This window comes from Nannospalax galili, unplaced genomic scaffold (assembly GCF_000622305.1).
Source record: "Nannospalax galili isolate Female #2095 unplaced genomic scaffold, S.galili_v1.0 scaffold811, whole genome shotgun sequence".
NCBI classification, from domain to species: Eukaryota; Metazoa; Chordata; class Mammalia; order Rodentia; family Spalacidae; genus Nannospalax; species Nannospalax galili.
In genome coordinates this window covers 75,484-87,940 of record NW_008329150.1, presented here as the reverse complement: position 1 = coordinate 87,940, position 12,457 = coordinate 75,484, and the positions used below count along the sequence as shown (strand labels likewise).

The following is a 12,457-nucleotide window of genomic DNA, read 5'->3' as shown; positions in this document are numbered from 1 at the left end:
GTAGACCAGGCTAGCCTTGAGCTCACAGAGATCCGCCTGCCAATGTTTTAACACTGCCCTGCATGAAAGCCCCCATCCATGTCCGAATACGTATGCTTGACACACACACCCCTTTCGTACAAGCTTTCAGTGGGTTGCCCAGGTTTTGCTTGAATACCCCCATGAAAGGGTAGCTCACTACTCTCAGGCGTAGAGATTTGCACCATTGGAAATATCTGTATTGAGGGGGGAGTCCCTGGAGATGAAAAAAAAAGAGATTAGGTTGGCTCTTGTGCTTGTGGGTGGGTGTAAATGCTGAAGATCCTGGACTTGGTGGGAAGTAGGATAGAGGGTGAGAGGGCATGACTGAGACCGTTTTTTGACACTGCACCCAGCAGGAGGCTTGGGTAAAATGAAACAGTTCAAAGCCAAATGTTATTTGGGTGGTTGCTTTTTTAAAAGATATTTTATTATTTTTATTTTATGTGTATGAGTGTATTGCCTGCATGTGAGTGCACCCGTGTTGTGCAGTGCCACGGAGGTCAGAAGAGGGCTTCAGATTCCCCTGAAACTGGAGTTAAGGGCAGTTCGTAGCTGCCATGTGGGTGCTGGGAATCGAACCCACGTCCTCTACAAGACCATTCAGTGCTCTCAACGCTGAGCTATCTCTCCAGCCTCAGGTTGCCTTTTCTGAAGACAGGACATTGGGTTTCATCTAGGAAGCATTCCTCCTTTGTTGCCATAATATGGGAAAGAAGCTATTATCACTCAGCTCCAGCAAGGGCATGCAACACAGTCTGGGTAGCTGTGGTCACAGAAGCTCTAGAAACTGATTTAGGGATGAGTGAACTTATGTCTTGGTCTATTCAGACTGCTATAAACAAAATGCTATATACTGAATAGCTTCTAAACAAACATTTCTCATGGAATTACAGGCCTTTTTTGCTCTTCCAGAGGACCCAACAATCCCTACCACTTGTGTGGCTCACAACCACCAGTAACTCCAGTTCCAGTGATCTGATGCCCTCTTTTGGCCTCTGAGGACACCTGAACACATATGGCATACAACACACATGATTTTTTTTTTTTTTTATCTAAATAAGGAGTGGAGTGAGATGGCACAGCAGGCAAAACTACTATTAGTACAAGCCTGAAAACCTGAGTTCTATCCCCAGAACCCATGGTGGAAGGAGAAAGCCATCTCTTCAAAGTTGTCCTCTGACCTTCATACATGCTGTGGAATGTGTGTATCTGCACTCATACAAACAATAATAAATAAAACATTTCTCATGTTTCTGGAGGTGGAAAAGTCTAAAGTTCTATGTGTAGTGAAAGCCAGCTTTCTGGCTTACCAACACCTCAGTGTGTCCTCATGTTGTGAGTGGTGAGTGACCTCTATCTGGCTTCTAACCTATATCCACACTGGCTTTTGCCCTCATCACCCAATTACCTCCCAAAGAACTCATCTCCAGTCACTTTGGGGATTGGGATTTCAACATCTGAATTTGGGGGATGGGACACAAACATACAATAGTAGTATATGATCCAGAAAGAATGGTTTAGGCAATTTGGGTTACTGTAACAAAAAAAGCCTGTAAGCTGAGTGACTTTGTCGTGTGTGTTGCTGGGGATTTAATTAAGGGCTTGTCTCTCACTGAGCTACACCCCATCCCCAAATTGGGTGATATGAATAACAGATACTGATTTTCTCACACTTCTGAAGTGGGAAAGCCTGAGATGGGTTATAGAGGCTGGCTACCTTCTTACTGTTAACTCACTTAAGACAGGAAAGGAAGGGGAAAGGGGTGTGAGAGAACTCTGGTATCTCTTCTCATAAGAGTACTAATCCCATCTAAAGGATCGGTTTCATTCAACTTTTGTCTCCCAAAAGCCCAAAATACCATCACATTTGGGGATAGGACCTCAACATACAAGTTTTGAGGCCATAGCAGTCCATAAGCACAGAGTTAAGGAATCTCAAGTTGTTGTGGGTGCTGTTAATGATTAAAGGAGAGCACAGAGGAACAGGGAGATGGCTCAGTTGGTAAAGTTCTTAGTTTGCAGTCAGAAGGACCTGAGTTTGATCCCCAGCACCTAAGTAGAACTGCCAGGCATGATGGTGCAGGCCTTTAATTACAATACTAGGAAGCCTATAGCCCCAGTGCTAGGGAAACAGACAAGAGGATCCCTGGGGCTCACTGGCCGGCCAGTCTAGCCTACCTGGTAAGCTTCAGGCCAATGAGAAAGCCTGTCTCAAAAGACATGAACATGGACCATGTTCTTGAAGACAATGCCTGAGGTCCTCTAGCATCCACACAGCATACACCCATGTGTGCACACACATAAAAAAATAAATGAGAGGACTGGAGAGGTGGTTCAATGGTTAAGGGCATTGGCTGCTCTTGCAGAAGACCTGGGTTTGAATCCCAGCACCTACATGGTGGCTAACAGCTATATGTAACTCCAGTTCCAGGGGCTCCGACATCCTCTTCTGCCCTTTGAGGGCACTGCACAACATAGATACACTTAGATACATGCAGGCATAACACTCATACACATAAAATAAAATTTAAAAGAGACACCCCCCCATTATAATAGATTTAGCCTGAATCTAGATAATCCTTAATTCTATGCTAGTCAAGTTTTCCTTTTGCTGGTTTGAGTTGGCAGTTTCTGCTACTTGTAGCTAAAAGATTCTTGGGTTATTTGATCCCTAGACTCACAGATCTTGACCTCTAAAGGTTGCATTTACTGGTTAATGAGCTGCTTTGGGATGGGTGTAATGACTACAGGGGGCTTTCATGCTAAAATACATCAAGATCACTGGCTTGGCTCCCAGAATTTCACTCTGTAGTGTGAGGTGAATCCAACAGGAGAATCTATTTCTGACAAATTCCAGAGTGATGTTTGCATTAATTACTTTTAGGTTGCTGTGACCACAATGCTTACAGAAACGGAGGAAAGATTTATTCTGGCTTATAGTATCAGAGGATTTCAGTCCATCATGGCAGGGAAAGCATGGCAGAGCAGCTCAGTTCGTGGGAGCAGTAGGAGTGTGTGACAAAGGCTGTTCATGTCGCAGTGGACCAGGAAGCAGAGAACCAGGCAGGATCCAGCTAGCTACCATCTTTAAGACCCATGTTCCTAGTGACCCTCTATAAGCTATGCCTACCTCCTAAAGTTTCCATTGCCTCCTGAAATAGTGTCACCAGCTAAACATCTAAAATGGGAGCTTTTAGGAACATTTCAAATTCAAACCATGACAGTGCTGTTGGCCTGGAAACCACATTTGGAAAACCACTAGTACAGTGGAAGCCCCTGACTGCTGAAATAAGGACTCCTGGAATCTCAGTGGTCTGAGACTGAGACAAATCAGAGAACAGAGCCTCAGTGAGAAAGACCCATGTGAGTCCACAAGGAATTTAATTCCTACTTTTAGCTCACAAAGGGAAGGCATCATGGCTCCACAGTTCACATTCTCACATGACCTCTGACAATGTCCACCATGCTTCCTCTTTTCTATAGTGTCCAGGCAGACCACGGGAGCCTTACAAAACCCCTGTGATCTGGCTCTACTGGGAAAGGCAGAGAAGACTAGAATCCCTCATGCTCTCAACTCTGAGCTCTTATGTGCAAGCTACATCACAGCTATGGATATATACACGCTGAATTTCCTGGGCCATGCTAACAGCAAACTTTCTGTTCTGTTGCTCTCCTGGGCTTTTTAAATATCAGGAAATTTTGATTCTGTGTTCCTCTAAACTGTGTTTCTCAGATAGCTGTAGGACTCAAGAACAAACCTTGAAACTCATGAACTCAGCTATTTGGATTGGGACTTGTGATCATCAGATCATAGTGACTGTAGACAATGACCCATGGCTCTAGAGGAGTCAAAGCAATGTGTACCAAGAGATAAGGACCTCAGCTGCCCTGAAGAACAGGAAAGTGGCTCCAGTAAGACTATAGGCAGCTGACTCAACAGCAAGAAATACAGTGAGGATGGGGGGGGGCGTACCCCAGTGGTAGAGTGCTTAGCTAAATGTGTGAAGCCCAGAAACTGGCTCTGTAGACCAGTCTGGCCTAGATCTCACAGAGATCTGTCTGCGTCTGCCTCTGAAGTGCTGTGATTAGCATGTGTCACTACACCTGGCTCAAAAATGTTTTTTAGAGGAGCTGGAGAGATGGCTCAGTGGTTAAGAGCACTGACTGCTCTTGCAGAGGACCCGGGTTTGATTTCCAGCACCCACATGGCGGCCACAAATGGTCCTTAACTCCAGTTCCAGGGGAATCTGAAGCCCTCTTCTGACTTCCACGGCCATGGGTGCACTCACGTACATGCAGGCAATACACTCATACATAAAATAAAAATAATAAAACATTTTTAAAAATATTTTTTAGAAAGAAATGGAGTACTTGGGATTTTCATTATTTTGCATAGTGTAAAATCCAAAATCCTGATCCTAATGTCATCATTATCAACCTTTTATACAAAGGAAAGTAACCTGCCTGTGGTTACAATGCACTGTCTTCAAAAATGACCTCACAAAGGTCTCAGATCTCAATCCCTGGATCCTGTGAGTGTATTTCCCATGGAAAGGAGGCCTTTTCAGATGTGATGATGCCAAGGTCTGAAGATGAGGAAGTTCTCCTGGGTTATCAGGGTGACCCTTATTACAATACCATTTCATATATAAGGAGGGAAAACGGCAAGTTTTCACCCCATGTAAAACTTGGACTACATTATGTTTTTTTCTTATGTTAATTTCAACAAATTATTTCTCAGTGGGCAGATAATATCTAAGTGGGCAGTGTTAAAGTTTTGCTTTTCCTACACCATCACCTTAGATAGTTTCCTTACTGTGTATGTCCAGTAGGCACCTCTCTGAGAGGCAGTCACTGATTTCTATCCCTGTAGATTAACCCTGTACCTGTGCTATCCCATGGAGCTTTCTGCAGTGATAGGAATGTTCTCTATCTTCGAGGCACAGCACTCACTGTAGCTATTCAGCCTTTAAATGTGACTGGTGCAAATGAAGAAGTGAAAAACAAAAACAAAACACTAAAACAGGATCTCTAGTCAAGGTAAGGCTTGAACTCCCTGTGTGGCTAAGGATGACCTTGAACTTTCAGTCCTCCTCTTGCTCCCACCTCCCAAGAGCTGAGATTACAGGCATGTGTCAACACGCAGGGTTTACAAGGTGCTGGGAATCAAACCCAGGACCTCCTGTAAGCTAGGCAAGCACTCTGCCAATTGAGGTATATCTCTAGCCCTAGAAGGGAAACTTTTATTGTATACAATTTAAATTTGGACAGCCATAGGTGGCTAGTGACTGCCATACTGGACAGAGCTATCTGTCTACCATCTTTGCATCAACATAATGGCTTTAAGATTGGCCCATTTTGCCGGGTGTGGTGGAGCATGCCTGTAGTCCCAGCACTTCGGAGGCAGAGGCAGGCAGATCTCTGTGAGTTCAAGGTCAGCCTGGTCTACATAGTTCCGGGACAACTGGGGCTACAGGGAGACCCTGCTTCAAAGAGACCAAAAAAAAAAAAAAAATTGGCCCATTTTGTGTGTCTCAGTAGCTTGTTACTACTAGGCTTTTGGTTTTTTATTTTAGTTGTACATATGACATAGAATAGGCCATCTTGACTATTTTAAAGTGCACTGTTCACCAGAATTAGGCACATTTACATTATTATGCAACCATCACCACCACATCTCTAGACCTTTTTCATTTTCCTCTGAAACTCTGAGCCCATCAAATGCTCAAGTCCTCATCTCTGACCCCCAGTTCTTGACATTCAGCATTCGCCTTTCTGTTACTAAATTTTTAGTTTATTTTCAAAGTTTTATTTTTATTTATTTATTTTTGAGACAAGGTCTTGCTATGTAGCCCAGGCTGGCCTTGAACTGTCCATCTTCCGACTGCAGCCTCCCAAGTGCCCTGGCTAAGATTTTATTGCTTTGTTAGTTCTTTACTGTCAAGTAGCCTACATCTCTCTTTTTCAGTCTTGCCCTACTCTGTGTGTGGGTTGAACCCATGAAAATTACATGTGCACAGGTCACAATTCATCTGCAAGTCTTGGTTTCTGCACATTTACCTTGACTGGAGGGGGCTTTATACAGCAGTGCCATGGTTGTGGTTTCTCTGCATTTCACACTCTAGTGCCAGCCATGTAGGTGGCAGGGACAAGGTATCTGCTCACTGTGAGTTCCTGGACCCTGGCATTCCATGGATATGGGGTGGGGCACCAACATCTAATGAAATCCCTGAAGGCCTCCTATTCCCAAGCAGCTTCTCCCCATTGTCAGTGAATCCTCCAGCATCCCGAAGTTGTCTTCACTCCAGCTTCTTAGAGGAGAATGTAGCCAAAGCTCAGAATTCCACTCTCGGGCTTCCTCCTCCTAGCCTCCCAATGACAAGGAATTAAAGTTAGTCAAAAAGTTTGGCAGGGAGGTGAAAGAAAGAACAGTATCCATGTTAGAAGACTCAATAATTAAATGCTAGGATAACAGCTGGGCTGAGGGGCTAAGCAGCCTAACAAGTACACCCATAATGTGAACACTTGAACACAACACAAAGCTTATTATTCTGTCATGGAACATTCAGGGCCAATGCTCCAGCAGGGGTGGGTGGGTGCTCCATTCCACATGGCCATTCAGGGAGCTGGGCTGCCTTTGAGCTTGCTGTCTTCAGCATGTGGCTGCCACAGCCACTCCTTTGTTGTGACTTGGGTTCAAGAACAGAAAGAAAAGAGCACCTGGCAGGCTTTCCCAGCCAGGTCTGGGGTGGCACCAACTCTTCTAATAAGGATTTAGTCACCAAGTTGTATTTGACTACAAAGGACAATGGGACGTATGCCCAGCAAGGACAGGGAACTGGAGTTAATGGCCTCTGTCACACCAGGCATGTTTGAGAGCCTCCTCAACAACACTATTTTAGGACTTAAGGATTCTACAAATGGTCTTCACCTTGTTTCCTGAGACAGGGGTGATGACACACAGTGACAGTGTGCTACTGCTGTTGACTGCTTGGCTCTGACTCAGCATTTATGGAGCAACCTCATAGTTGGCATCCCACCCAGGCTCTTCCTGGAGAGTGTCTGGAACAGTGAACAGGAATATGTGGTTTGATGGTCAGGTCTACAAGATGTTGCCCTCTTGCCCCAGCACTTCCCTCTTTCTGCTTCAGAACCATACTCATTTTTTTTTTTTTTTTTCCTTTTGGGACAGGGTCGCCCTGTAGCCCCAGCTGATCTGGGACTCACTATATAGACCAGGCTGGCCTCAAACTCACAGAGATCCGCCTGCCTCTGCCTCCCGGGGACTGGGATTAAAGGCATGCGCCACCACACCCAGCACTCATAACCGTACTCTTAAAAAATAAAATAAAAATATTTTATTGCTTTTAAGTGCGTCACATGTATGCGTGTATTGCCTGCATGTAGGTAAGTGCACCCACACACACTAGTACAGGTGCCCACAGAAGCCAGAGGCATGTGATCCCCTGGAGCAGGAGTCACAGGCAGTTGTGAGTGCTGAGAGCCAAACTTGGGTCTTCTGCAAGAGCAGTAGGCCTGCTGAGCCATCTCTTCAGCCCCCAGAGCAGACTCTAAGCAAAGCACTGCAGGGCTTGCAAACTCCCCACCCACTGCTTTTCCTCCCACCAGTGTGTGGGGGCTCCTTTGCTGCTAGGGGTTGCCATGTGAACAGCTTCCGCTGATGAAAGCAGATGATTTCTGACTGGGGCTCCAGAGAAAGCCATTGTATCCTGGCTTCAGAAAAAACTGAAAGCTAGGTACAGGGGCTCACAAGTGTAATCCAAGCACTTGGTAGGTGGAGGCAGGAGAATCACCTCCAAGGCCAGCAAGGGTTACAGAGTGAGACCCTGTCACAAATATATATATGGAGAGAGAGCGAGAGCAAGTGAGAAAGCAGGAGGAGGAGGAATAAAGAAATGAGAAGGGAGGGAGAGGACTTGGCTGGTGCTGTGCTCACTATCTCACCTGTTGCCCTTTTTCTTATTTAGGATACAGTCACTGTGGAATGCAGCAGCCACCTTGTATCCATGAAGATTAGAATTGCATGCCAGGGATTTGGAAGGAACTGTAGGAGGAGCCTGGGATTTTAATACTGTTAGCATCATTGCCTTAAACCTGCCTATTTCCAGACTTTGTGAGAAAAATTAATCCCTTATTTGGTTATTTCAACATGCCATACTCAAATTTCTGTTTCACACACTGAATGGACTTCTAGCAGATACAGGTTTCTTGCTGAAAAATTTAAAAATCAATGTCTGGTTTATATATTAGTCTCTGCTAAGTTTAATCACCACAAATCCGTTTCCACAGATGGGTTCCTGTTCCTATTGAACCCAACAATTGAATTTTAAAAATTTTAATTATCATCCTCAGCTACATATCAAGACTTTGAGGCCCTGTCTCTAAATAAATAAGTGAATGAATTTAATTAATTAAAAAGTTAACACACTCGCACATATTTATGGGGTGCAATGTGATATTCCAGTACATGGGCATAATGTATACCAATAAGATCAGGTATTTGTCATATCCATCTCAAAGCTTTATCATTTCTTTTGTGGAGAATATTTAAAATCCTTTCTAGTAGCTATTTTGCTGTGGGTAATTGTCAACCATAGTTACTGTACTGTGCTATAGGAACACTAGAAGTTATCCTTCCTACCCAGCTGCACCACTGGATCCATGACACATTCTCTTTTCATCTCCCCCTTCCTTCCTTCTGACCCTCTGGTAACCACGCTTCTCCTTTCTACTGCTGTGGATCAACGTTTTTGTTCTCATATGTCAGTAAGGAGCATATGGTATTTGTATTGATTTTACTTAACACAACATACTCCACACTCATGCATGCTACCACAAATGACAGAATTTCATTCTTTTTTATAGATGAATAATATTCCCATATATACATACGTATATGTGTGTGTACACACACACACACACACACACACACACACACGGCATTTTCTTTAGTCATCTATCCATGGATTCTAAACTTTGGCTCTGTTGAGAACCGTGCTCCTGTACACATGTCTCTGACTGACTGATTCCTTTGGATATATGCCCAGTGGTGGGATTGCTGGATCTTACAATGTTCTGTTTCTAGTTTTCTTCAGTGAACTCCATGCTCTTTTCCACAGTGTTGTATTAATTGACATTCCCTCCAAGAGTACATGAGAGTTTCTCTCTCTTTGCAAGCTCACCAGTATTATTTTTCATTTTATTTATAACTGTGTTAATCAGCTTTCCATTGCTGGGACAGAAATACTTAATTGATATAAAAAGAATTGGTGTTTATTTTGGTTCATTGTTTCAAAGGTTTGAGTCCCTGGTCACTTGCCTTGCTGCTTTGGGCTGGTAGCAGAACAGGATATCGTGGTGGGAGCCCATAGGGAGATCTGTTTACCTCAGGGTGGCCAGGAAGAAAAGAGAAAGGAAGAGGCTGGGGTCCCAGTTCCCTTCAAGGACAGGTCCCAGTGACCTTTGTTCTGAAGGAAGGTCCCACAACCTCCTAATAGGCTGTAGGCTGGCATCCAGGCTTTTAACATATTTGCTTCTGGGGGACATTTAAGAGTTGAACCATAACAATAGCCATTTTAATTGAGGTGAGATAATAGATCCTTGTAGTTTAAAAAATATTTATTTTTATTTTATGTTTATAAATATTTTACCTGTATGTATATAAGTGCATCATGTGTGTGCAATGCCTGTGGAGGCCAGAATAGGGTGGTATATCCCCTGGAACTGGAGTTACAGATGGCTGTTAGCTGCTGTGTGGGTGCTGGGAACCAAACTGGAAGAACAGCAAGGACTCTTCACCCCTTAGCCATCTCTCTAGCCCCTCATCGTAATTTTGTGTTTCCCTCATGATTGGGATATTGAGCAATTTCATATACTTGTTGGTCATTTGTATCTTATTTTGAGAAATGTCTACTCAGATCACTTGCTGGTTTTTAAATTGTTTTGTTTTTATTTTTTGATTCTGGGTTTAAGTTCCTTACATATTCTGAATATTCTTTGCCAGAAGAATAATTTAAAACTATTTTTCTCATTTTGTAGGTTGTCTCTTAACTGAAAGTTTCTTTGTTGTGCAAAATTTTTAAATTTAATATAGGCTCATTTGTCAGGTTTTTTTTGTTCATTCTAGACAGGTGTGTATCAGTTAGCAAGGCACTGGTTCAGTTTTAAGGCTACAGATGGTTACCAGCCATCTGTAGGTAGTTTGACTAATGATTTCTCAAGTTATGATAGTGGCAGAACCATAGGCATTCCATAGAAACTATTTTTGCATGTGTAGGGGCGTGTATGCATGTTCACATATTTGTGGGTGCAGGTATATGTAAGAGGCCTAAGGTTGATGTTGGGAGCTCTCAATAGCTCCCCACCTTATTTATTGATGTAAAGTCTCCCAGTGAAACCCAGATCTCATCAATCCAGCTAGTTTAGCTATCCAGCTTGCTCCAGGGGTTCCCTTCAGAATGCTGGAGTTACAGGCGAGCTGTCACGCCCATATGGCATTTACATTGGTTTCTGAGGATCCCAACTCCTGTCGTAGTGCTTGCACAGTAAGTGTTTTATCCAATCTCCCCAGCCCTCAGGAACTGTATTTTGAATTTTGATTTTTTTCCCCAGACTTGCAATATGTGGCACCCTCTTCTCTCTACTGGGCAGTGACAGCAAGACACGGTGCCAGTCAGCCACAAAGGGGAACAACCAGTACTCTAGGTCAGGTGTATCAGTGCCATGTTGACTCAGGACATTTTCAGTTTATGATAGGCTTAATCAGGAAGCAATCCTGTCATAAGCAGAAACTGGCCTGTCCTAATTAACTCTTCTGTTCTACACAGCCATACACATTCAATAGAGTTATGAGCCCATTTTGCAGATGAGGAACCTGAGGCACATGGAAGCCAAATTGCTCAGCCCATTCATCAGCTAGGTGAGATTAGGAATGCATCCCTCTGGGACCTGGATGCTATTCTATAAATCTAAAGCTTGCAAGCTAACATCCATGAACTATCACTTGCCCTTCTTACATGTGATGTATATGGATAGACTTTTCCTATTCTATTCACTTTCATATCACTTCGTAAAAATGCCCATAACGACTCATTAAATAGCTGCATGACCTGCTCATGGTTGTGACCTGTTGAAAAGCACCAGGTGACATCACTAACACTCAATTTTTTACATGGGTTCTCAGGATCCAAACTCATAATTGCAAGGCAAATGCTATACCCACTTAGTCATATTCCAACCCCCAAATGCCTTAAATGATCTCACTGAGTCCCTCCTACAACTTTCACAGGCATAGACTTCACTGAGGCACAGAGCAGTTATTATCCTGTCCAACACCACCACACAGTTGAACCCAGGCAATCTGTATAGTCACTTATCAACCTTCTTTAATAGGGACAGTGACATGAGAACAGCGACAACCAGTCATGGATATGCCACAGGGCAACAAAGAGTCAATTCTTAGGTCTTCTGAATAACATATATATTAACTTGTGAGTTTAAGGCCAGCCTGGGCTACATGAGACCAATCTCCAAAAAAAAAAAAAAAAAAAAAATTAGGGACTGGAGAGATGGCTCAGTGATTAAGAGCACTAGTTGCTCTTGCAGAGACCCAGGTTCAGTTCCCAGCACTCACATGGCAGCTAAAAACTGTCTTTAACTCCAGTTCCAGGGGGATTTGACACACTCTTCTGGCCCCCCACAGGTATTTCATGCACATGGTACACTTATATGCATGCAGACAAAACCACTCATATACATAAAATTTAAAAATCAGAAAACCCCATACTATATCTCTGGGGTATATATCCAAAGAAAATTAAATATAATAAAACTTCTTTTAATCCCAGCACTCCAGAGGCAGAGGCAGAGGCAGAGGCAGAGGCAGGTGGATCTCTGTGAGATTGAGGCCAGCCAGGTCTATATGGCAAGTTCCAGGCCAGCTGAGGCTACTAAAAGAGAGAGAGGAGAGAGAGAGTGAGAATGGGGGGTGGGGAGAGGGAGAGGGAGAGGGAGAGGAGGGGAGAGGAGGAAAAAGGAAGCTAGCTGAGTAGCTGAACATGAATCAGGAAAGCAAGCAAGCCAGTAAGCAGTGTTCTTCCATGGTCTCTGCTTCAGTTTCTGCCTCCAGATTCCTGCCTTGAGTTCCTGCCCTGACTTCCCTCAGTGATGAGCTGCTACCTGGAAGTGTAAAACAGAATAAACAATTTTTTCCCCAAGCTCTTTTGGTCAGTGTTTTAACACAGCAATAGAGACACAAACTAAAACAGAGGGTTATAGCAAAGTGGGGAAATCTCTGCTGTAGACCTCAGATGCTCTCTGAAGACACTTAGCCTTTTGGTTGGTGGAAGCCAGTGATCTGTTAATACATTTCAGAGGTTTTTTGTCTGTTGTTTTTTTTTTTACCTTTTTTTAAAAT

At 43.6% G+C, this 12,457-nt stretch overlaps 1 long non-coding RNA gene across 1 annotated transcript in view; it reads right to left on the bottom strand.

Moving 5' to 3' along the window:
* Positions 1-5,904: 5,904 nt before the first annotated feature.
* LOC115070564 overlaps positions 5,905-12,457 on the bottom strand; it is a 13,854-nt gene continuing 7,301 nt past the window's right edge. The window contains exons 3-4 of the long non-coding RNA XR_003849722.1: positions 6,953-7,083; positions 5,905-6,385 (exon numbers count right to left, since the gene is read on the bottom strand). This is a non-coding gene — a long non-coding RNA (uncharacterized LOC115070564). The remainder of the gene's footprint in view (positions 6,386-6,952; positions 7,084-12,457) is intronic.